This window comes from Rhea americana, unplaced genomic scaffold (genome assembly GCF_003343005.1).
Source record: "Rhea americana isolate MKP2758 unplaced genomic scaffold, rheAme1 scaffold_33, whole genome shotgun sequence".
Lineage (NCBI taxonomy): Eukaryota > Metazoa > Chordata > Aves > Rheiformes > Rheidae > Rhea > Rhea americana.
In genome coordinates, this window is record NW_028186457.1 from 1,157,250 (window position 1) to 1,181,830 (window position 24,581).

General features: G+C 41.3%; 1 long non-coding RNA gene across 1 annotated transcript; it reads left to right on the plus strand.

The window, feature by feature from the left end:
* Positions 1–606: 606 nt before the first annotated feature.
* On the plus strand, positions 607–24,568 carry LOC146592474 (uncharacterized). The gene is made up of 4 exons (XR_014896589.1): positions 607–711; positions 2,420–2,578; positions 4,215–4,380; positions 23,999–24,568. It is a non-coding gene; the product is annotated as an uncharacterized LOC146592474 (long non-coding RNA).
* Positions 24,569–24,581: the final 13 nt, after the last annotated feature.

Genomic DNA, 24,581 nt, shown 5'->3' on the forward strand with positions numbered 1-24,581 from the left:
ATAACTTGCTACCTGAGTAGCTGATTTTCAGCCTAACAGMCGTTCCTAGAAAAAATATCCAGGAAGCCTGGGGCTGTGACAGAGCTTGAATGTAAGAACGATCTAATGGAGAACTGTTTTCCAATGGGATATTTGATCAACCAGTCAACTAGAGCCCCATTGTGCCAGCTGCTGCGCATCAGCATTGTAAAGAAAATTTCCGCTGCTTGATAGTTGAGCTAAGTAAAGGCTGGGAGCAGTGACACATGGGATCTCTGTTTTAAAAATCAAACAAGTAAGCAAGCAAGGAGTGATCAAATGAGTGTACTGGGTCGAGATCTCCTGAATTTTGGCCGAGTATACGAGCCATAAAATTGTCTTTTCTCTCAGCCAGAGTGGTTTATCTCCTCTTACAGCCTGCGCCATTTCTGGGTCATGCCTGGCTACAGCAGAAACGATAACRTGCCTATCCTGAAACTATGGCTATGTAAATGACCTTTGGCTTATCAAGCCGCCTAAGATATTCTCCTGACATAGAAATCATTGAATTTTGATAATGACTTTGTCACTGAATGGACTGGAAGGAGAGGAGGCTTCAATGATATCTCAGCCTATTCCCCTTCATCAGTCCAGCTGACAGATGGTCTTCTAACCGGCGTGTGAAAACTCCAACAAAAGAGGTACCACAAATCCCCAGGCAGTCTCTTCAAGAGCTTTGATATCCTGACTCCTGTAAGTTTTCCTAATATCTAGCTTATACCTTGTCTGTGGCAACGTAAGCTCCTGATTTCTCTTATCCTCAGTGGACGCAGAGAACATGCTGCTTCTTTCCTCTGATACAGCTTTTTCTTATGTCTGGAGCTGGTTCTCCTTGCTCCCCTCATACTGTACAGCACTGCAAGCCTAACAACATCAGGAGTTTTTTCAGTGCTTGTGCAATGGGGAATCATCCTGATTGGGCTGCTAGGAAAGAGAAGAAAAGGAAGCTAATAAATCTTTTCTGCCTCTCAATCTTATGGTTTTCTATTTTTGCTTTGGAATGGAACATAATATTCTAAGCTCTTCAGCACAACAATGTATCAGGCAATTGGTAACAATACCTTAGGTTTTGGGGAGAGGGGTGCTCTTTTGTGGCATTTGTGTGAAGGATGATTTTCATGAAGCAGTTTTATGGCTTCAGTGAAACATTTGTAAAGTGGCTGCTGCAAGTGTGACTGATTGTCTAATTTCATTCTATTTTCTGTTTTCATTAAGTTGTGTAAATCACTGGGTATTATGTACACTCCACATTTGATCACTTCAAACCAGTAACTGAATATTTTGTGTGCCAGGTCAAATTCATGGTTTCTATGAARCTCTTGTTTGCTATAAATAAAAGCTCGTTTACCTATATGTCAATGAATAGGAACATAAAAGGTATTAGGAATAACCAAGTCTTTTCTCTTTCATGAATGTATACTTATTTATTATATTTGCTCAGTTCAAGCAAAGGGAGAATTTTTGGTGCATTTTTTCATTTGCCATGTATTTCATAAAATGTATTACACAGACATTTAGAATATATCAGACAATGTGGAACACATTACAGCACATAGCAGCTGTCATGATATTTCAAATATATTACATGGAATGACATAAAATATTTTCAACATATTCTTATAATTTTAACATATATATTGTGGTATCCCATATTTTAAGAAGTAGAACAATGGATCAGTTCTTTTTTTTCTTCTTCTTTTAAAAATTGCATTTTATATAWTGTCAGATATATTTTTACCATGTGTGCAATAAATTATATGAAACACATAACACACATATGGGAAAGGTATGACTTTTTTTGAGGGGGGGAGGTAGTGGATTGTTTAGCAAGGAACTTAAATCCTTTGTGCATTGTTTAAGCAACAGTCAGTATCTCTGGCCTCATCTACAGGCAGTAGGGTTTGTTAAAACAAGCATTTGTGATTTGCAGTGACTGAAGCTTTTCCTGGTGAATTTAAGATGGGAGGATAGAGTCAAACACAAAAACTTGCAGTCTGGAACAAACATCAGGAATGCTTTGTAGTAGAGCAATCAATTTTCTGGAGATCATGAGAAACTAGGGAACACAGCCCTCTTACTCACTAGGGCCTGGAAAGAAGATGCATTGTTAGCAGCAGCTAGGCAGAGCCAGGTGATTGCAATCTGCCRGGGCAGTGGTATATACTCAGCAAACAGCCCAGCTTCTGGGATGCTTTGAGCTGTTTTCATTGCCTTCTTCCTAAAGATGATGGCAAACTCATAGTAATTTAGTTAAGCAAACGGAGATTTAGAGAAGCCAATGTTTACAGAGTCCAGCAATCAGAGTTTCAGCTAGTCATGTTGATGCACTGGGAATTGTAGTGTGCAGAAATATTCCAAAAATAGATTTAAATTAACCATAAAGATGGTTTTCTGTCTACAGGAGTTCAGATGCCTGTCAGTCCTATTTTAAAGGAATATCTGAAAATCTGAGCTAGTCTGAAGGTGTTTTTTGTTGAAGTAGCTGTTCTGGTCTACTTTCACTGTCCTGTGCTCTCCTGCACTACTGTTGAAGCAGCCCCGCTCCTGGATGCTGGTTTTGGTGAGTGACGTTCCTCTCTCTCCACTCTGTAGCTGCTCAAGTCTGAACAAATCTCTAAACTCAAGCAAGATGTGATCCAAGCCTTACATCCTAACACAGATGGTACTTTTACCTATGACTTTTTTGGGGGGAGAAAGCTTTATGACATCTGTTGACACCCGTGGAGTACATTTGATTTCATGTGAATGAGCAGGTGGATTTTCAGGCTTGGAATTTCAAACTTAGCTTGGGTGAAGATCTCAACTTGCCTTGGATTTTCCCTCCAGGTCACTAAGGCAAGAGTACACCTTCTCTGTGYGCTACTGGACCATTACACCTTTTCTTAAACCCTGTGTATGGTGGACTGCAGTCTTTCTGCCTCATCACTAAAAATGAAGAATGCTCACAGTGTGCGTTACCAAGGGAGATTTTAGGCCAAAAGGAAATAATCCAATATAGTATTTCAGTAGTGAATCTGGATTTTATAAGTATAAACCAGTGCTCTGAAAGACTAACCCAAGCTATTTAATAGCTGCTTAATTCGCCCACTATGACTACATTTTTTATTTCCAATAAGCTTAGAAGAGCTAAGATTTTACTACTTGAGGCTGGTAGAAATTAAACCAGAGGAATTGTTCTTAGATTCTACACTGGAAAAATGACAGCCCTTCTCTATGAACACATCAGCTGTAGTAAGAGGGGCCTTAAGAGTCACCTTAACATTTGAGGAATGGCCAGCCTGAAGGTACACCATGATAATATAAGAACAGCTCAATACCAGTAGTTATTCTTGTCCTTTTATCCTTTATTGGGCCTTATTGACTAGATGATAACCAAATCCTCTTTGCTTCATGGTATTTTCCATGGCACAATCATGTTTGAGTGCTGGTCTGCAGTGCATTCCCTGCAGACCAGCTGAGTCTGTATTGCATGAGTCTGTATTGCATCTCCCCGAAAAGATGGCACATGTGCGGTTCAGCTGTGGATAGGAATTGTAGGGGAGGGGAGTGAAACATTCCATCAGCTGGTGGTGATGGCACATGAAAAGTGTGGTGATCCTAGAAAATGTGAGAGACCTGACCTCAGGGAGGTCTCCATGGAGATTTTATGGCATAAAATCTAAAATCTTGACAGAGCATTCACAAAGTCCTGTTTTTCTGTTAAAATAATGTAACCAATTTGGGCAGCTATTCACAGGTATAGCAAATGACACGCTTTGACAAAATAGCTGTCTCAGCCCCTATGTCTCAAATGCCTGATGAGCAGCATGGAAAGTCAGGCCTTTGAAAAGGGCAGTTGCCACTGTGTCCTTGACACATTGCAAATCAGTGCAATGAGTGCATGCATTTATTCCATTGAGCTCCTGCCTTGCAAATAGCTAAGCTGTTTTGGCCAACACATGCACATATGTATGTATAAATATACATTTATGTTTGCACATACACAGATACACATGTGAGTAGGTAATAAGCCTGAAGCAAGACTTCCACAGGGAATTTCAATACCAGTGATGAAAACTGGGCAGTGTTGCAAGTAGATTTCCACAGAAGGAAGTGCTGAACAATCTTCCTGATGTCCATGGTCCTCTTCGGGATCAGTGACACAGACAGATAGACAGTCCTCCCTCCCTCACCTTGACCACATTTTCTCCCCACAGAATTCCTGCCAAAATAGTGTTTACTCTCTCCAGTCTGTCTGATTTCCATGCTGGCACTGCTGGGACTGCAGCAGGGGAAGAACCAAGGTGTGTTTCTGAGATACTCTGTTAGCTCTCCCACATGAGAGGCATGCAACGGGGAGGCAGAATCTGCTGATCGAAGCAGGTATGTGTGTGTCTTTGTGTGGGGTGACACATTTGTACATCAAATAGTAAGATCAGGAGAAAGCCCCCTCCTTTGCACTTAAAAAAAAATGGGAGTGCCTATGCCCCTTAGGAAGCAACCTCATAGGCTGAACAGCTCCAGCAGAGATTGTTAGACAGATAAAAGTGTTGTAGGAGCAGGATAGGAGAGAGAGGCTCCATCTTGTCCCAATTTCCTGACAGGATTAAGAGAAAGAGGGGGGAAAAAAAGAATTTTTTTTTTCCTTCAAGTTAGAAATGTGATTTTCTTTTTCTTTTTATTTGGTTTCTGGCTTTTGAGCCTGCACCATGCACTTGGATCAGATAAAATAACAACTTTTTTTCCTTCCTTTCCATGTATTTAGAAATATTAAGCTTTGAGTTTCATGATATCATCCCTTTTCTGTCCCTAAGTTGTACTTTTGGGTGGACAGCTGGAAGCAGAAAAACCTTAGTTTATTTCTCCTCATCATAAGAATTTTCCATTCTGCTTTGTAAGTCACCTAGGGCCAAGAAGCAAAAAAAGTATAGAGTAAAAGATTTCCTAGTGAAAAGTACATTAAAGACCAGTTCAGCAGAGGGCTGTTTGGCCATTGCTTCTTTATCCAATTGCTCAGGAGCTGTGTGAACTAAGTCGTGATTCTTTTACACTCTTCCTCTTGTTCRTGGATTAGAAATACACCAGCCCTAAGACTTTGAGTGTAGCCACTGTGTAAGCAAATGAGAGTTATCTTGACCATGCTTTTGGAGTAATGAGAGATTGTTCTGTAAGTTCATGGGTGTAAAGAGATTTCTCATTTTTAYGGCCATGACAGGTTGCTGTTGTCCTTTCCCATTTAACAGGTTATTTTAATTTGACACATTCTAATTTAAGACATAATTCTAAATTGAACTAAATAATGTCACTTGTTGTGTGGGGGGAGTGTTCATTCCTGATTTAGCTGTTTCTATGGATGGAGATGACACCATAGTCTTTAGTCACTACATGTCAATGGCAGATCACTGTGAAAAATGCAAGCATTATATTAGACTGGATAGACAGGATTATTACCTTCAAAATGTGTGGAATAAAAATTCTGCTCTGCTCAGCAGCAATAAGGCCTCACATAGAGAACTGTGTCCCCTATGGGGCACCACACTTCCAAGAAGTAGAAAATGTTTAGAGTCCAGAGATGAGCGGTGAGGACTGTCAGGACTTCAAAAYTAAGATTTATGGGGAAAAGAGTGAGCAAATAGAAATCTTTAGTCTAAAGAAGAGAAGTCTGAGGGCACACTGGATAGCTGTCTTCAAGCCATGATTTCTTGTTTTGCCTCAGCAACAAAGAGCACAGATTATTCCTATCTACAGTGCAGTTTCTTTTTATGTATTAATATCTAACATGAGGAATATCGGTTAGACATTCTGGGATTTCTAATAATAGGGAYWATTCATCCCTGGAAGAGATTGCCTAAATATCAACAATTTGTGATGTCTCCAGAAATAAAGGTTTTTTAAGAGTAGATGAGATAACATATGTCAGAAGTTATATGGCTAACATTGATCCCTCTGCGGGTGAGGAACAGGTGAGGATGACGCTGAGGGATGGTGCCACCTCTTCTTTAGGATTCTGAGATTCTCTTGATRCACTAATCTTAATTATTTCCTTCAGAGGGATGTTTTTCAGTAAACTAATCAAGCAGCTCTGCTGTGAACCCTCTGCAAGTTATCAATGTGCTGCTTGAATTGCTAGCGCCAAACATGAATGCTGCATTTCAGCAGTAGTCACACCAATGACGAATACAGTTGTCTATTACCATTCCAGCTTCTTTTCAGTATATCTTGTTTATACTTCCAGAAATAGCATTCACCCTTCTTAACACTGTATCCACTGAGACCTTAAATCATCTCCAAAATTGCAGCTGTTGTGTTCCCTATCCCGTGAATAAGCCCCATTGCATTCTTTGTTCCTAGATGGATGACTTTACAGCTGGATGCATTAAAATGCATCATGTTTTCTTGCACTGAGCTTACTGGCTGACCCAAGCCAATCTGAATCAATGACCAGGCTTCATTATTTACTATCTTCTGTTTCCCCAGTCACTTCCTTTTCCTATTAAATCTGTATGTATTATGAAAAAATTGTACTGATGCTACAATTCCTTCCAGGTCACTGAGATCGTTAAAGAGCAACAGTACAGGAATGGATGTCAGCTGGACTTTCCAGAAATGCTTTCTCTTCACAGAAATTCTCTGTTTTCTCGTTCAATTTGAGTTCCACAAGTCAGCCATTTCTGAACTGCTGAGTGCAGGCCAAATGCATTTTGTGTCTTTCTAGTTTCTTAATTAAAACATCCTGCAGGGCAAAGTCAGCTGCCTTTCTGTAGAAGGACTTCTGCCTTACAGAAGTGTGTTACATCACTAGAATTATCCTTGGCCACCAAACTGGTAATTTTATCAAATAAAGATATCTAGTCATTTTGACAGGAACTGTTTTCCATAAAACTGCATTAACTGGCTTAACTTATATTTCCTAATGTAACTGTTTATAAGCTGAGCCCATGTCATGTTATCATTTTACTTGGAGTATGTGTCAGGCTTGCAAACTTACAGCTATAATGAAAATTAAAGAATCATAAAATTTAGATTGGAAGGGACCTCTGGAGGTCATCTTGTCCAACATCCCTAACTCAAAGGATGCCCAACTTCAAAGTCTGTTCACAGCCTTGTCCAGTCTAATCTTCAGTGTCTCCAGGGATGGAGATCCCACAGCTTCTCTGGGAACCTCTCCCAGTACTTTGACACTTTTGTTGTATGGATTTTGTTCTTGGTTTACAGTCAGAATTTACCAAGAGGCAGAGTGGACCCATCGCTTCTTGTCCTTTTGCTATGCCTCTTTGAGGAGTGTCTGGCTCTGTCTTCTCTGTGATACTCCATTAGACATCTGAAAACATCATTTTGATTCCCTTCCCCTCTCCAGGCCAAACAAACCCAGCTTGCTGTGCTTTGTCTTGTACTTCATGTGCTTCAGCTCCCAACAATCTTAGTGTTTTTCTCTCCAGTTTCTCAATATTTCTCATGCACTGTGGACCCCAAAACTGAAGACAATACTACATAGAGGTGGGTAATCACATCCCTTGACCTACTAGCGTTCCTTCCCATGCAACCCAGTAGGCGGTTAGCTTTCATTGCTCAAGRACACATTGCTAGCTCCTGTTCAACTGCTTGTCCACCTGGAGCCTCAGATCCTTTTCTGCAGAGCTGCTCTAGCTCGTCAGCACCCAGCACCATTGTTGCACAGGGCTATTCTATCCCAGATGCAAGATTCGACTTCTTTTATTCTTGAATATCATGAGGTTTCCTTCAGTTCACTGAGCCTTGTAGATTATTGGTAGAATGTCAGATTTCTTACAGCTGTTGGGAAATCTTTGGTTGTACTTCCTTCCAGAAGCTGGATATAGTCAATCAAATAGTCCTTCCAATTCGAGATACTTGAGACACTTGCGTTTCTCTGAAAGAGGCACACAGAGGGCTGGAGGGGGTCTGATGAGAAAGAATTTTCTATTCACATAAACTTTGATAGAGCTCAGTCCACATCATGAGACTTTGGACATAGGTCAAACCCATCCCAAACTACGGGCTTTTTTTTTCAACTTTTTTCCTCTCAGTAGAATCACAAGAAGGTTGCCAGATTTTCTTCTTTCCTCTTGCTGCCCTCTGTTTTTCTGCTTTTGCAGAGTATGGAGACAGTCACCAGCACTGTTCTCTGTCAGTAATGCGTGTTGGTTTCACTAGCACAAATGACTGTCCAGAAAATGGATCAGTTAGAGCTGGAATAAAACAACTCTTGCTCTTTCTAAAGCTCATTGATGCTTTCTAAGGATTTATACTGGGTCTCTTCTGTTTCAGAGATGTTCTTTTTCCATATCTCACATTGGCCTTTGTGGTTTTTACCAAGACCTGGGAACTGGGCCGGGAGACAAGGAGGATRAGGAAGAGGAGTTTGATACTCTTGRTGTTGTAAATTTGGTCATTAAAATCTTGAGAACAGATTAAGCTGAAAYTGCAGTTTAGGAAATGTAACCTGATAAAATAGCACAGACTTCATTCCCTGCTGTGGGAATCACAGCCAGCAGCTATTTCCAATACATTATGAGCTGAGATTTTCTCCCCCACCCCCAGGTTTTAATCTTCCTTTGCTGTATTGTAACTTTCATATTCATTGTATGCCTCAGCCTTTAAACCTCACCGCTGCTAAAAAGCAGTCTTTACTGCAATTAGGGAAGCTGGATAAAAATGAAAAGAAAAATACGTGCAATCCAAAAAAATGAGGAAACCGAGTGTCATTGGCTTCTCCGAGCCGAAACGTCCACTCTGATTTCGATGGCTGACAGCTGGGATTTAGGAAGCACTTTTGTTTGTTTATTTGTTTTCATTACAGATAAATGAAACACTTGTAGGAAATAACCAACAAGATGTTGGGAGGCCACATTTAGATGATATTTCTTCTTGGCCTTCATGCCTGCCTGCCTCTGCACAAGACGCTGAATGAGACCCGACAGTAGATTTCCTTGAGGCCTGCTTCAATCAGAGGAGAATAAAAATACATATTTTTCGTGTTTGGAGCCTAACCAGTGAGAATGAATTCCAGATCTGATCTGGCAAACATAACTACTCCTCTGCTAAAAAGGCACCTGAATAGCTTTGGTGACAAAATGGTGACCAACCTCCATTTACTTGCCTGCAGGAATTTACCTTTGAGGTGGGGTCTCGACCCTGCTGATATTCCCAAAGGGAAACCTCAAGGGCAGGCAGTGCATAGCACACCCACCTCTTTCCCATCACATCTACTCAGGGATGACAGGACTTGTTTTTTGTGTGCAAACTCCAACTAGACCATCTACATATGATGACATTTATCAGAAAAGATGACCAGATTCCTTCGTATCAAGGCCCATATTCCTTTCTATGAAAGGCTTTGCAGCATCTACCATAGGAGCAAGCAGCTTTTGTGGCCTGTCTAAGAGCAAATGACTTGCAAGAGATTGTCAAGATGCCTTTTAATGWAGGACTCCTAGGATCCAACCAGCAGCAGGAATGGCTGAGATCATGATCTCATCACTATGCTTGCCTAAACTTCAGAGTTGCCCAGGGGACTACTCTGAGCTCCTGCTCTYTGACTGTTCAGCCTGCCTCTATGCTGTGATTCACCAGGGTCATGGCATTATCATTTCATAGAAAAGGGACCCTGGAGGTAAACTTCCCTGGAAACTGAGCTGGGTTTGTAGAACTCCTTGTTAGATAACTGAGAGCAGGAATTTTGCTGTACCATACATGAAAAGCATACACGGAGAGTGYGTAACTTGCCTTTCCTTTAATCAGCTGTTTGTCTGCACAGTGACACAGGCTTGTAGAATAGGTATTTCTCCTGTGCCATGAAAGGAAGGATGAGGTAGCTGGTAATGCTGTTCCTGCTTGGGAATGCCTGGGAGGCATGAGATTATCATGCTGAGGGCGAACTCTATATTTGTTAGAGAGAGGGGGAGAGAAGAGACAGGACTGTCATGATAACTCTGCAGAGGATATTTTGCAAGTCTGCAGGATGCAAGTACAGACTGTGCGGGTTGGTCTGATTACGTTATCTAGTTATGATCACACTCACTTCCAGCTGCACCAGGCAGGGTTTCTGCATGCATCACAACAYAGAGTTTTCTTTCAAAAGAAACTAAACTTTTCTAGACTCCCAGACTTACTGTGGCTGAGTACAGACCTTGGGATCTGGGTCAGGTCTTGTTTTATCCTTGTGGATTTTACCTAATCCTCACTGAGCACTGCCAGAGTTTCTCTAGCCTCATTTTTCTCTTTGTATCTCTCTGATAATATCATTTACCAATGGTAGTTGTATAGATATCTTAAGATTTTTTTTCCTTAAAACAATGTGTATATGAGAGGAAAGATGCCAAATACAAACCACCCCCAGCCCTTCCTCCCCCCCCCAAAAAAAAAAAAAAAAAAAAAAAAAAGAGGCAGGGGGAAATGGGCTACGGAATATTAAGAGGAACTCCTGCCTTTGATGGGTACATTTTCCAAAGAAAATAGAAGAAAATATAACAGACACCAAGAATAACATCCGATTTTCTGCTGCCAGCTCTTTTTAGGCCTTTAAAAACCAGTCAGTTTTATTCGACATACTTTCTGGGAAGGAAAAAAAAAGGGGGGGGAAGTGAAGAGCCACACACTTCTAATCACATTCAAGTAGGCACTGTACAAAACCTGCTGGAAGCCAGCAATGGTGATGACTGGCTCATTACCATTATATAAATAGTATTTAAAGTGCAGCTGGGCCCTCACATGAGCAGAGATCTAATTGATGCTGAAATATGTTCATTTCAAGTCCTGTGACTTCACGTGGAAAATATTACGCTGGCTAATTAATGGCAATGAGAAGAGATGATGCATTGCCTTATAAAACAAGCGACTGAGATGTAGAGCCTCTGTCCAAAAGGAAAATAGGAGTAGGGGAAGAGTTCTGGAAGTTTAAAGAGAAAAAAACCCAGCAAAATAAAATGCATGCTCACAAACTCACAGTGACACACACACATAAGCAAGAAATAGAGATATTCAGGAGGAAATGGCTTGCTATTTATCTAATGTCTCTCAAGCCAAATCTGAGTTTATTGCACGTCCTTGACAGAAAGACAGCACAAAGCCCAGCGTTTATATACAAGAGCTCAGGAAAATATTAATGCCCTGATTCTGGCGATTCTGAACACTACCTACCTAATAGCCTTTTCAGGCACTTTGCAAGGCTGCATCTACTATGTATTTATTTAACGCATAAAAATATGRGTTGGCTCAAACAGGGAATACAGGCTAAGATTAATGGGGGAAATGATTTGGCCTCTGTTCTGCAGTACAACAGACATGATTATCATGATGTCCTCTAGCCACAAATCATAYGAATGCATGAATTGAAACTTTGATGAGAGCTTTCAGTCTAGTATGTTGTTAGCCATACTAGAAGGTACAGTCAACCAGGTCAGAGGTGTGGCTAAAAAGGTTAATATTGTGGACAAGCCGTTGTTAGGTAAGGCCAATAGGAACTAGATTCATCACAGTGGGGGAGACGGCTGTGTGCGAATAGCTAGTTGTCCTTAGCAAGATACGGCCCTTCCTTACTGCAGAATGGAGTGAGAAGGAAAGATCTTCTGCAAGTTGTTCAAAGAAACAGACAGAGGCTGCCCCATACAGATAAGAAGTCACAGAAGTTAAAGATACAACACTGGGTATCTGTCAGCTTCTTTGCTCTTAGAGGACTATTTGGTGTGTTGATATGTGTCTCAGGATGGGGTCTGGCAGCCCCAAATGCTASGTTTCCCAGTACTCTATTAAAAGAATTCACAATAGTGCCACAGATCTTACTGTCAGGAAAAACTTGGCTCCAAATTTCTCCTTTGCTTATGTTTCCTTACATCATTCATAGCAAATCACTTCCAATTTTCTGCACTTTGGGTGTTTTATCTCTCTTCTCTGGTTACCCACAGACTTTTTTCTGTCTTTTCCATGGTTTTATCATACATTCGAGCTCTTTCATCATTTAAAGACTTTTTTCTGAATTCTGTGATCCTGCCCCTATCTTTCTTTCACAGACTTGATCACTTTTAACAGTCAGCCCATCATTCCCAGTGACCGATCTTGTTGCTAAATCATACCGTAAACCAACATTTTCCACCAGCCCTYGGCTGTTTTCCCTTTATCTGATTTCTAAATCTAAATGGGAAGCAAATCCCATCGATTCTTCATGTTACTTCCCTTTTGTATGGGTACCAATTAACAGAATTAGACTGCATCCTTCCTTTATACCATTTACTCAAAAATTATACTCCCCAAATTGCCTTTCTTCTACCTTTCTGTCATGGTTGTTTTGGGGACTCCTCCCAAATTATTGCTGTTTATACATTTAATCAAGTGCCTGCTTATTTCCATTTCCAGAGATTAACGAAGATGTTAAATGAGACTCTTGCGGCATCCAAGTAGGCGCATCTGTCTCCATGAGACAATGTTTATAGCTAAGCCAATAGCAATGATTTTTGGAGTAGAATCTCAGGAAATCATTTCTCAAAAGCCAAAAATGTATCATCTGCTGATAGTCATTTCTCAGTGATACTGCAAACACAGTCATCATGGAGTGTCAAAGGCCATACAAAACTAACGCTGTTTTTCCTTCCCCTGCTCCAGTCTTCTGTAAAACAAACGGGTGTTACTTGGATTTTGGATAGCTTCGGGTACCACTTATGGCCAGGACATCAMAGGAGGCATGTAGCCCTACTAGAGAATAGTCTGAATTAGGAGATCTCTTTAGAGATAGTTATTTGAGCTTTGCCTATCCACCTATTAATCATGATGAACATTGCTTGTGACATTCCCTTTTCAAACAACCAATGTACTCATCTCTCTCCCAAAAACAAAGACCCCCCCCCCAAAAAAAAAAAAAAACAAAGAAAAACAAAACCACTCAGACAAAACTTTGCACCATATGCACTAGGGGAAGGGATAAAGCACAAACATCAGAGAGATTCTAGTTATATTATATTATGCCCTATTGGCAAAGACTCAAAAACAATGGCAGTGAGAATGCATCAGACCCGGGACAGAAAMAAATAAAACAGTTTCTCATAATTTGGTTTTCAACATTTCAGTGTTTCATTTCAACAAATCAGAATGTCATCCTAGTAGCCATAGTGGTAGAAATTCCAAATACCTATTTTTGAAACAAGCCCCCTAAAAGACTTTTTTATAATCATTTATACATGTCTATTGTACACATATTTGCTATCTTTACTCCTGCACAAATCAGGACTAATACAGGACACCTGAGAGTGATGGGGGAGAGTGACCTTTATCCATAATTTCTTAAAATGATTTTAAAACTCCCCTACATTTTTTGCCATGCAGTCACACTTCCCAAATTCATGCCAACAGTTCCTTTAATCACACCCCCACATGTATTTGTTTGTTTATTAAGTGCCAACTGCATTGCCTGGGGCAGGCAAAGCAACTGAGACTTGCCACATTTCAGACTCACACCTGCATCCAGGATACAAGTGTGATCTTCCAAGAGTAGCATGTTTCAGTTAGTGGCTGTTAAAGGAGTGTTAATGGAGCGAAGGTGGCAGTGTTCAGATCACCTCATATAGGTGTTTATCTGAAGCACTACACTGGCCTGTGCCAGGTGACTGTGTAGAGATCTTGTCCATCAGTCCTGAACTCCAATTTCTGCTGCTCTGTTCTATACAAATACCATTTGTATCTACCCAGTCCTGCCATAATCACAGTGACGTAGAGCCTGGATGTTGTCCAAAGTGTTTTGCCTGAGGTTGCAAGGAAGATCRCCGAAGAAAGTTCTGATTTGAACCATTATCTCCCAAATCCTAATTAATTTCCCTGCTGGCAGGGACCTCTCTCCCTCCTCTTGTGGTTTAATTTGCACACCTGAAATAATGAATGAAAACAGAACAGGAGTGAGAAGCACAGAGGCTGCTGGGCTGGTTGAGGGCTTTGAACACACCCTCCAGAGGGGAGTTCGAGTGGGGAGGCTGGCTTGCTTGCTGCCACTGAGCTGTCTTTTGCAAATCCAGCTCCACCTGGAAGCCCAGGGTCTGAGATGTCCTTGAGGGATCTCTTCCCCTGACTCACCAAAGAGATGCCTCCATTTTGTGCCCTGTAAATCTGGACTCTATGCTTGTAGCTGTGCATTTACATCTATCGTGGACACACAAGAAACATACACCTATAGAAAATGTGTCAGTGAAGTCTTGCACAGGAGTGATGCCTGAGGACTTCAAAATTGGTCCTCTGACTGAAAGCCCTTTAATAGCACAGGAAGTTAACGAAATTTTGTGATGATGCAGCCTCAGGGAACTGACTAATTTCCCTGCAGGACAGAGGCTAGTATGAATAAATCCTTCTTCCTGTCTCTTGCTTCTCATGACATTGATGCCTTCTAAGTTTTGTCTTTCACTGTCATCAAAGCTGTTCTCCAAAGTTTGCTGGTTTCACATTGTCTTTTAATGTAATACCAACTATTAATTCAGCTGAAACAGCACATGAGCTTTCTCCCYGATGATCTATTGTTTTGTAAACTGGGCAAAAAATACCTACTTTAGCAGAAGTCAAACAGACAGGAGGCAAACTGCAGCTCAGTGCGAGCTTTTACACACCCGTCTACTGATTTTTGTCTGTGCTTTATTATAAATGGCTTGAATAAATATATTTTTTTAATTATTGCTAAGCGCAGGTGTTTCAGAGCTGTACTGTATCCTCCAAACAGCTTCAAACTAGTGATCTCAGAGAGGAARAAAAAAAAAAGTGGCTGAAACCACCAGCAATCTCCAGCTGCATCTACAGCTTTGGACAAGTTTGATCTGAACCCAAACGCTAACAGATCAGGACCTGTGCTCTGCAGTTTTTCATTTGAAACTCCCAGCTTTGATTTTTGAGGAGGGGAAAAGAAGGGATGGGTAGGGGATCAAAGGCACCAGCTACTTCCACACCCTCATGTTAAATCCAAACCTACTTGCTTTAGGATGTTAAAGAAGACATAGCAGGAAAAATAGAAGAAACAATGTTTGCAGAGAAAGAGGGAAAAAAAAGAGAGGATCTGAAGCTATATTCTACTTAAAGTTCAGCTGTGCAAATGTAAACTTTACACACAAACACTCATTGTTCTGCTTCAGTTTTAGCATATATATCTCCTCCTTGCCTGTCAGACCACCRTCCAGAATACAACAGCAAGGTCAATTGCCACTCTGCCAGAGTTGTAATGGATCATTTGACGATCAGCATGAGGCCCTCCCAGCTGGCAAAGAACAGAGGTATAATGGAGGAGGATCATAAGATGCCACTGGAAGAAGTGGAGTTGCATCAATACTTTCTCCAGGGAGCCTARGCCAAGGAGTGGGTTGAGCACTGGTGCTGTCTTCTGATCCACGTCTAGATATCCATGCTTTCATTGATAGATAGCCTATGACTGCAGAAGTGTAGCCTAAGCTCATATAGCCCAGAAATCCCATCTGCCTTTGGGGTACATGATCTCAGGCCACCTCTAGAGTGGATTCTGGGGTGGGCTTGTTTGTCCAACATCAGTTGCCAAAAGAGTAGTGAGAAATGCAGAGGCAGCTGGGCTGGGCATAGTGAATGTCCTTAAAGACTGATGTAGTGGCTGTAGACAGGAATTCAGACTGGAGGGATTTCTGGTCATTTGGTTGGCATCAGGCTGGGTGCCTGACCTGGAGGGCATGGCTTGAATTAGTGCCATGAGAACAGGCCCAAATAAGCCTGTACCCCAAAGTATGGGACTGAATGAGGGAGAAGGTCTAGAGTAGAGCTTATGGAGCTTGATGAGTGGCCATATCTAGACCAGCAGACTAACTTCGTCAAATAGAATTAATTACCTGTCCAGCAACCACTCCCATGGCATAAGGAACTCTTCATGGGGACCAAAAGCCTTCACGAGGTTGGGACAGTTTGGAATAGCCATTGGATTCAACAATATTTTATATATGTGAACACTAGGATCACAGACCACTCTGAAACAGTTAAGGGTGAGTATGTGCCTGCTGTTAAGGGCCTTGATCCACTCCTCACACTAACCTAGCGTTCAGACTCTGTCCAACTACTTCTTCTTTGCAGCACACTCTGGTTTCCTCTAACTAGCCAACTTGCTTCTCACTGGATTGTCCCCCTCAGAGTGAAAGATACCTCAGCATGAATTCACCCTTCCCATCAGCTGAAGCTACAAAAGAAAAAATGGGCCAAACTCCTTCCCTGGTGTACTGTCAATAGGGTTATACGTCAAATGAACTTGATCTAGTATGCCACTTTCCTTTGACACTTCTTTTCTACTGCTAAATTAGGTAGGTTATAGTCAGTCGTTTCTGGCAGAACCTTCATCAAGAAATTCTCCCCATGGGCAGATGGGAAGATGGATAGCCTTTTATCCATCTTAGTATCAGTATTTGTACAGATATGGGGCTTAGAGGCCTCTGTTATTCCTCACAGCAAGAACAGCAACAGTACTCAGTAAAACACACGCAGAGTCACTTAAATTTGTACTTATGCCTTGGTCTGAAGGGTCTAGTTCATTCTGATGGCATTGTTCATGCTTCACTCTCACTGAGGCACCAATTCTAAAGCCACTGAAAAACGCTTATCTGATTACATTTATTCATAACCGAGGCTGGATTTGAATGATTCATCAAGGAGGGAATGCAGCACACTGCAAAATCCAAGCACTAAGATATGCAACCCCTACTTTCATGAGGCAAAATATTCCAATGGATAAGAAAGAAACAGCATGAGGAAGGGAGAAATGAACTTAGAAACAATAAACTAGCTGATGTGTAGCATCCAAGCATGACTGATAAGAGAGACGCAGCTGCTAAACTACCAGCCAGTGCACACGTGAGAATGGCATAACTCCTATTGAGCCATGAGACACACTGCTCAGAGGATGGCCTGGAACACAGACGTGACTGCCTGGCATTGAGGTAATGGCACAGAGCCACTGGGCGTAAAGACCATGCGAGTTGCCCAGATGGCTTCTGCCCTATAACTAGTACAGTCATAAACAGCATGTGCTATTTCCTCACCATCTATCACAGAAGCTTCCCTTGGCCAAAGAGAGCAAAAGATTGATTATTCTTGGCTGATCTTTTCTTACTGGACAGAAGCTTCCTGGTTCATATTCAGATTTAGGAGAATTGGTCTTGTCGTTCTCAGATTACTAATTCAGCTGCTCCATTAGGGGAACTTCCAGGAATGGAGAAGAAGGGGAGTGGTTCCAAAACTCGAGACTGGAAAGTCTGAGACATGTGCGTTTCTCTGTTTCTCTGTCAATATGAGTTTGTACCATACTTAATGCAATGTCAGCTTTATGAGGTCATTGGCTCCAAAGYCTAGCTCCCAAACTGAAGGTTCCTCTGGTAACATTCATTGCATCTCCTGTTTCCTTTGCTGTTTCCATTTGCAAAAAAAAGGCAGTAGGTCAGAGAAAAGCACAATAAAATCATGATGCACATCCAGTCATGGAAAACACTGAACTGTCCCCTCAGTTGTCACCATTAAAAATCTGTGAGGCTTCCAAAGCCAAAAGCTCACCTCTAGCTTGCTAATTACATCAACAGCAGGGAAGCACCTCCAGCAATAAGGGAGATCACGTTCTTGATTGCTGGAATTCTAATTATTTGTTTTTAATTTTGTAGGTATTTAAGTAGATAAGAAGAAACAAAGATTCTTTGCTGAATCGTTGCCGTGGAACAACTATTCATCTTTCTCAGTTTTCCTGAGGCTAACAAGTTTCTTTCTTCACCTCTGTCTAGGTGGTATCTCTAGAGACTGAGATCTTGAACTAGCATGAGTGAGCAAAAGAACTTAATTCAAAGCATCATGCAGGCAAGGAAAATCTTTGCATAGATTTCCWGATTTCCTGGATTAGACCATAAGCAAGAAGAATTTTGCAGTTCCAACAGTGCTGACCRCCTTTCTCTGCAAAAGCATGAACCTGAAACATCCTGCAAGCTGGATGTGCGGCTTTAGATAGATATACATGTTCCCCAAGCATCCTTGTGACTGTGACTGCAAAACATATTCTACTGCACTGGTTCATTATTAATTCTTTTAATAGTAACAGATAGATTAGGTCAAAGACAGTTTTAAAAAATGGCCAGGATAAGCAAGGGAACCAGATTTTGAATGGTCATTTCACACCTAGCTTTCAGCACACAAAACAGAAGTGGACAATATAGCATCTTACATTCATTCTAGCTGTATGATCACAGGACTTTTACAATTGCATAGATTAGAAATAAAAACAATAACTTGTGTATTTAAAATTAGGGTAAATTTATTTTCATTACAYATTTCCAACTAGCTAGTACCTTCCAGAATGAGTGCTGGATAGGAAACATCAACTTAAAATTAAAGTGAGCTGTAAGCAAAAGTGGGTTTTAATTGAAAGCATTTCCATATCATACCATTTCCACATCTTCCACTGCTGACTAGCCACCATATTAACTCTAAGAGCCCACTTTCTGAAGCAAACTTCCTTTTGGATGCAAAATATAACTCCAAGAGGTCTCTGTTACACTATCAACAATTCTGGTTTCTGACAAAACGTAAAGCTAACTAATGGCAAGTTGATGAACTAAAAAAAAAAAAAAAAAAAAGAGAGAGAGAGAGTTTTTTTTCTTGGATAAGTAAATAATGCAAATGATGTGGGTCATGTGCATTAATACTTTTGTTCTGACATAACTTTGCATAGGCCTTGTGTTCTTGCCAAGGTGCCACCTGGAACCAACAGCATACATTTAACACAAAACAGAACAACCATCGTATAAAATCAAATCAGAGGACCACATCTAGCCCAGTACCCTGTGTCTGGCAATGGAATACAGGGGATGCCTGAGAAAGGAGTATAGRAGACAAAGTAGGTATAGGGTGTTCTTTCTTTTAGTGTCTTCTCACRGCCTACCTTGTGATTTACAGTTGTTCTGGACTAGAATTTATTCCCCAAGTTCTTGTACTTTACAGACACTAAAAGACATATCACTAATGGACTAATCACATTTTGAGCCGCTGTATAATTTTAGTTTCCACAATACTCCATGGCAATGACTTTTTATTTAAATATGGACTGTGCAAAAGGGTACTTTTGTGTTCAATTTTAATATTCTGCCTGTTAACTTCACTGGGGGTTCTGCTAACTTTATTATGAGAAGTAATTACTGTATGTTTCCTATTCACCTGCTTTGCATCATTCATAATCCTGTAGGGCTCTATCACATTTCCCTCAATTGTCTCTTTTTCAAGTCAAAGCTTTCTAGTATATTCAATGCCTCCTGGCAAAACTGTAGTACCATGGCTTTACCAGCTTTACAGTATCTTTTTTTTAGTCGGGTGGGACCAGAACTTCAGTTGATTTTCAAGAGGTGGGCACACCCTYATTTTATACTATGGTGAAACTACTTTCTCTGGTCTGTTGTCAGATGCATTCCTAATAATTAATGATGTTCTRCTGATCTCTCTTACTACCACTGAGCAATGAGCTGACATATGTAGAGAACCATCYGTCATGGTTCCAAGATCTCTTTGTGAGTGGAAATAGGTAAATTATAGCTCATCTGGATAGTAATTTCCCCCCCTATATGCATTATTTTGCATTTATCAAAACTGGATATATTAAAATCCCTGATCACTCAGTTTYATTAAAATCTCAACAGCACATAAGTTTTGAGCTCATCTGGTAATGGTGAACAATGCTAAACATAGCCAGGATTGCTGTCACCTACACTGATTTGTGGTCAACAGTTCACTGATACAGCAATGCACAGCTGTGTTTTTTACTCAGTGGAAGAAGCCCTGGCAATCCCCACAGTCTTCTCAAATAGGTGAAAGATTTGTGGCCAGCAGGATGCATCTTCTGGCCTTTTTCTTGGCAGTGGTACATTCCTTGGGCCCTTCAAGATTTATAAAATTTATCAGGTTTTCTAATTTGTTAATACATGGATGGAAGTCTTCGTTCTACCATTTCACAGTGTCTTCAAATCCTTTCTGCCTCCTTTTCTCTCCAGCCTCTTCAATTTTCTGATGGTTTCTGTGGYTGATGACTCAACCACATTCATGGTATCATCGTATCTTCTAAACTTTCTGATGAAGATATGGATCACTGTATGGTTGCATAACATTTCTCTGTATGACTGGGTATTAAATGGCATACAGATACATCTAATATACCCTTCATTGTATTACTTCCTTATTCTGAAATAATTTCTGCAGCATTTCTGGATCAGGGACTGCCTTGTCTGTTGTTGGTTTGCACAGAGCCTAGCACAACAGTACCTGATTCTAAAGTAAGAGAAAGAGGCGCTTTACCAGACAGCTTTATAGCTGTCATGTGCCCATGCCATTACGTTTCCTATCAATTTCTCAACCTTTCCCCACAAACTGTTTATAGTAACAACGGATTCATTTTCTGCTAATCTTGCCCCCCGCTCAGTAATTTTCCTATATTTCTGTTAGTCAGGGTTAGAAGTGGCAAACGTGACACTGTGTCCTGGCTCAGATGTGCCTTCAGACTTCAAAGATTATCGTTTTATTCCTATCTCTGCCACCAGGCTGGTGAGACTGTGCCAAGATGTTTCCTCCTCTGGAAAAAACAGTGTAATTATTTTGGAAGCTCCTTTGCAAGCCTGTTTTGTGATCTGCTGACACAACACACTGTATAAGAGCGGGACAATATTATGATTATTGTTGTTGCTATTCCTTCCAAAGTTTCAGAGTTGATTTGCAGTCCCTCCTCCTTCTCCTTTTTCTTTTAATGGAGGAAGCTACAAAGCAGGAATTGGCAGCTGATGGGATCTGCAAGATTTATTTTTTATTACTGACCTTTTCCAAAGCCTCAGCAATTGTCTCTCCCTTTCCAAAACACACATGCAGCTCTAAGGACAAGTCAAAAGCTGAAGTGCTATTTTTGAGTGGTTTTGAAGGATTATTTTTATTTTATTCTTTCTCTCCCTTTGTACCCTCCTCCTGATCAAAGACAGAAATGAATGGAATTCTATTTTGGAAAGGCATGAGAAACAGATGCAAACATACATGCATTGGGTAAGGCATTCTCTGAAACCTTGTCAACTGCAAGAGCAGACATTTGATGTTGGCAGTCTTTTGAATTGCTATCAACAAGCAAGGCAGGACAGCCGGCCATCTAACTATTTAAACAAACAAGTAAACATCATGTAAAATTAAATATGTAAATAAAAATATGTGTATATGTTCCTTGAAATGGAACTAGGTACTACAATGCTAGAACTAGGAAAAGCAGTCTGTATAGGTCCTTTTTTTCCATTTCTGATTATTTTGCTTCATACTATTTACAGAGATTTTTTTCAAAATAGTTTTTTGGTCCCAGCACCTCCTCTCTCTGCTCTTTCATAGAGTCCCAGTCCAGACTTAGATAAGGATGTCATAGGATGCTAGTTAAGCCTGGTGCAGGGCTCCTGAGATGGGTGAGGTCCCTGGAGGGTTTTCATCCTCTCAGGTTTCCAAATGTTAGCACGCAACCCACAATGACCCTGCCTAACCCCATAGTGTTCCAGCTTCTGGAAGCAGCTCCCTTTTTTACCTGAGGGATGCTAGAGCAAGGATGACTGTGGAAGCAGCAGATCTCCTTTACATGTGCACAAAAGGGCTGGCTAGAGCTTTGTGCGTTTTGTTGTTARGCACAGCACATTTGGTCTCTTGTGGAACTTACTCCCAAATCCTGCAGATTTTGCTGATTTTATTTGCAGAGCAAAACAATGGGAACTTTCTGCRTGTTTCAGGCTGAAAGCTGGGGAAATCAGCTTCCTTGGCCTGACAGTCTGCAGGCCATTTGAGGTAATGAATATCTGTCCTCTCAGAACTAGGCTGTGATTTCAGTTCATTTTCATTTTGGCTAGGAGAAGTTTGACTCACTCTGGCCTGGAGAAGAGCTGAACTGGTGGCCTAGCAGTGAACAGTACATTCAGAGGATCCAGGCAGCAGAGCTGTGACTGCATGAAGGATTATAAGTGCAATATTGTAGAGGGRCCCCTCTGGAGACCCTTCTAAATTTTCATACCAAGGGGGAAGTTGTTGAGATGGTGGGCCTCATAAGCACTCCAGTTTCTGATGTTTTATACACAGCCCKGTTGAATGGCAATTGTCCCTAGCAAAGAGAAGTTGTTTCTATGAGTGTCTCCTCTTTATTTGTTGTTAGCACATTGCTAGTTTACTGCAATGCAATAAGAGATTATGACATTGCAGTCAAACTCCATGCCCACTTTTGTAAATGCAGCTCTATGTGGCCCAATTTTTTAGGCTGTTACTCACCTCTTCCTTTGCTCATAGGAGATACCAACTTGCCAGTCTTCAGGCATTTCACCTSTGTGAGGACTTGGCTTACCAATAGAGGAAGGTTTGGCCTTGACAGTATCAGGGACTCCTATGGAGACTGGTACCACGAGATGCAGAAAAAAGCCAGATTAAGAGGTAACATAAAATAGCAGAGCTCTTTTCACTCTCTTTGGACATCCTGTGCCAAAAAGACACCATAGGGTTCAAGACTCAAGGCTGGGAAGGAAATAGGTCTTTTCTAGGTGTGCCAATAAAACACAGAGTTAGATCAGCAAAGAGCAAAATGACAATGTTTAGAAGAAAGTTTCTTCTTCACAGCTCAAGTCCATCATCTCTGAGGAGAGGCAACCAGGACTCATCTCCTGTAAGGCTCTTCCACCTCTGGTGAAAGGTGGACTGGCAGCAGGCTACAGTGGTCCTGGCAGGGTGGCCAGCCATCCGTTATCTTCATGAACTTTCCCAGCCTTGTGATATTTTGCCAGCTTCAAATTGAGCCCATCACCTTCTAGCTGATTTGGGGTGAGGAGAAACTCTTGGAAAGGCTTTCGTCACCTGCTGCTCAGCTTCTGCCCRTGCTTGTACAAGCTGTGAGGTGCTGGAAAGACAGTCCTTTTCTCTGTCTCATTTCCCTCACCCATAAAATGGCTACCTTTTAATTCTCCTATCAGTAGTCTACTAAAGACCCAGTATATTTTAATGATACTATAGTGATCACTCTGTAATGATGTGATTGTCTCCATTACTATAAAAGTTCACGTTACTGCTGGAGTCTATTTACAAAGCTCCAAGGAGCTTTGGTGTGGCATGTGTTTTCTTGCTTTGCCTAGATGATCATGTGCAGGAACACATTGGAAAAAGTTTGATTCTGAAACAGGAAGATGGTGTAGATTTTRTATTTAAACCTAGTTTTCAGTTATACTTCGGAAACATGTTATATATTTCAAGAGACAGCATTGCAATCTTCAGTCCTAACCCTAGATTCTTTTTTCCTGCCCAAAATTATCTTTAAATGTTACTGGCTAGCAATAACCACCAGGCGACGCTAAAGTAATCTGAGATTCYGGGGCATATGAGAGACCTGATCACACCCTCCGTGTCCTAGTCCTGCTCGCTATTCTAGCTGCAGGCTGGCAAGGACGTCAGMAAGGGGCAATCCTGTGCCATGGAGAGGTGGTGTGGTCATCTCTCCTCCAGCGATGTTGTTTCAATRTACTAGTCTGCACAACACAACCCCCTCAGCCCTCCCAGCCTAAGCACAGGGCCAGAGTGTAGGTGACAATGGTTTTACTGACATTCTTTTGCCTGTGTGGGCTTTACGGTTGGAAGGCTGTGAAAAGGAGAAGGAGCATGTGTCTGGCATGTTGAGCAAAGGAGGGAGCTCCAGGCACGGGTGTGATGACAGTAGATGGTGAATTCATTAGCCCAGGATTATAGCAAGAGATGGAGCCTGAAATACAAGAGCAGAATCTGTTTTCAGAGCTTGGGGGTGGTGGGGTTGGGCTTGGGCCCATCTAGAATTCAAACTTCAGTGCAGAACTCAGCAGAAAGACACACCAGGCCCAAGGGAGAAAAAGTAAGTTATTCACACACGCAGATCAGCAATAACAGTGAAGGGGATGCAGAGAAATACCTGCCAAGTACATTTTTTAAATATTAATGTTCTCTCTTTTTTCTTTACTTTTTTTTTTTCCAGTGGGAAAGCCCCTCCCCACTTAATATTAGATCTGGCGCCTTGATTTCCTTCTCACTGAGACATTCTATCCATCTCCAGCACAATGACTAACACTGCTTTGCTGCACAATAAACACGGTGACCCAGCTCTCTGGATTGTTCGCTTGGAGGACAAACGTTCAGCCCACCTTGGAAAGGACAAACTGCCTGTCAAGGCAAAGGAAGTAACAGGATGATTCAGAGCCAGGACACCCAGATCAAGCCACCTTTGCAAAAAAGTAAAAATAAAGGTCATCTTTAGATTTCARTCAAGATTAGAATTTCCCAGGTTTGGGCTTGTTTTAATAGGGGGGCTGAACCAGAATGCTAAACTGAAACTTCCTGGCCCACTGGGGATATTTTAGCTTTGGAGTAAAATCTTGTTTCAAGTTCTGCAGGTTCAGAGCCCTTTCTTGTAATAACTCCATATCACACTTGAATAAACTGATAGTGAATGTTAGCATTGTAGCTGGGTCTATGCTTTATAACAGTGTCATCTGCAATGTTTAGGGACGAGGATTTGGTCTGAAAGACTACTACTGTGAACACTACTGTCGCTCTGTCAA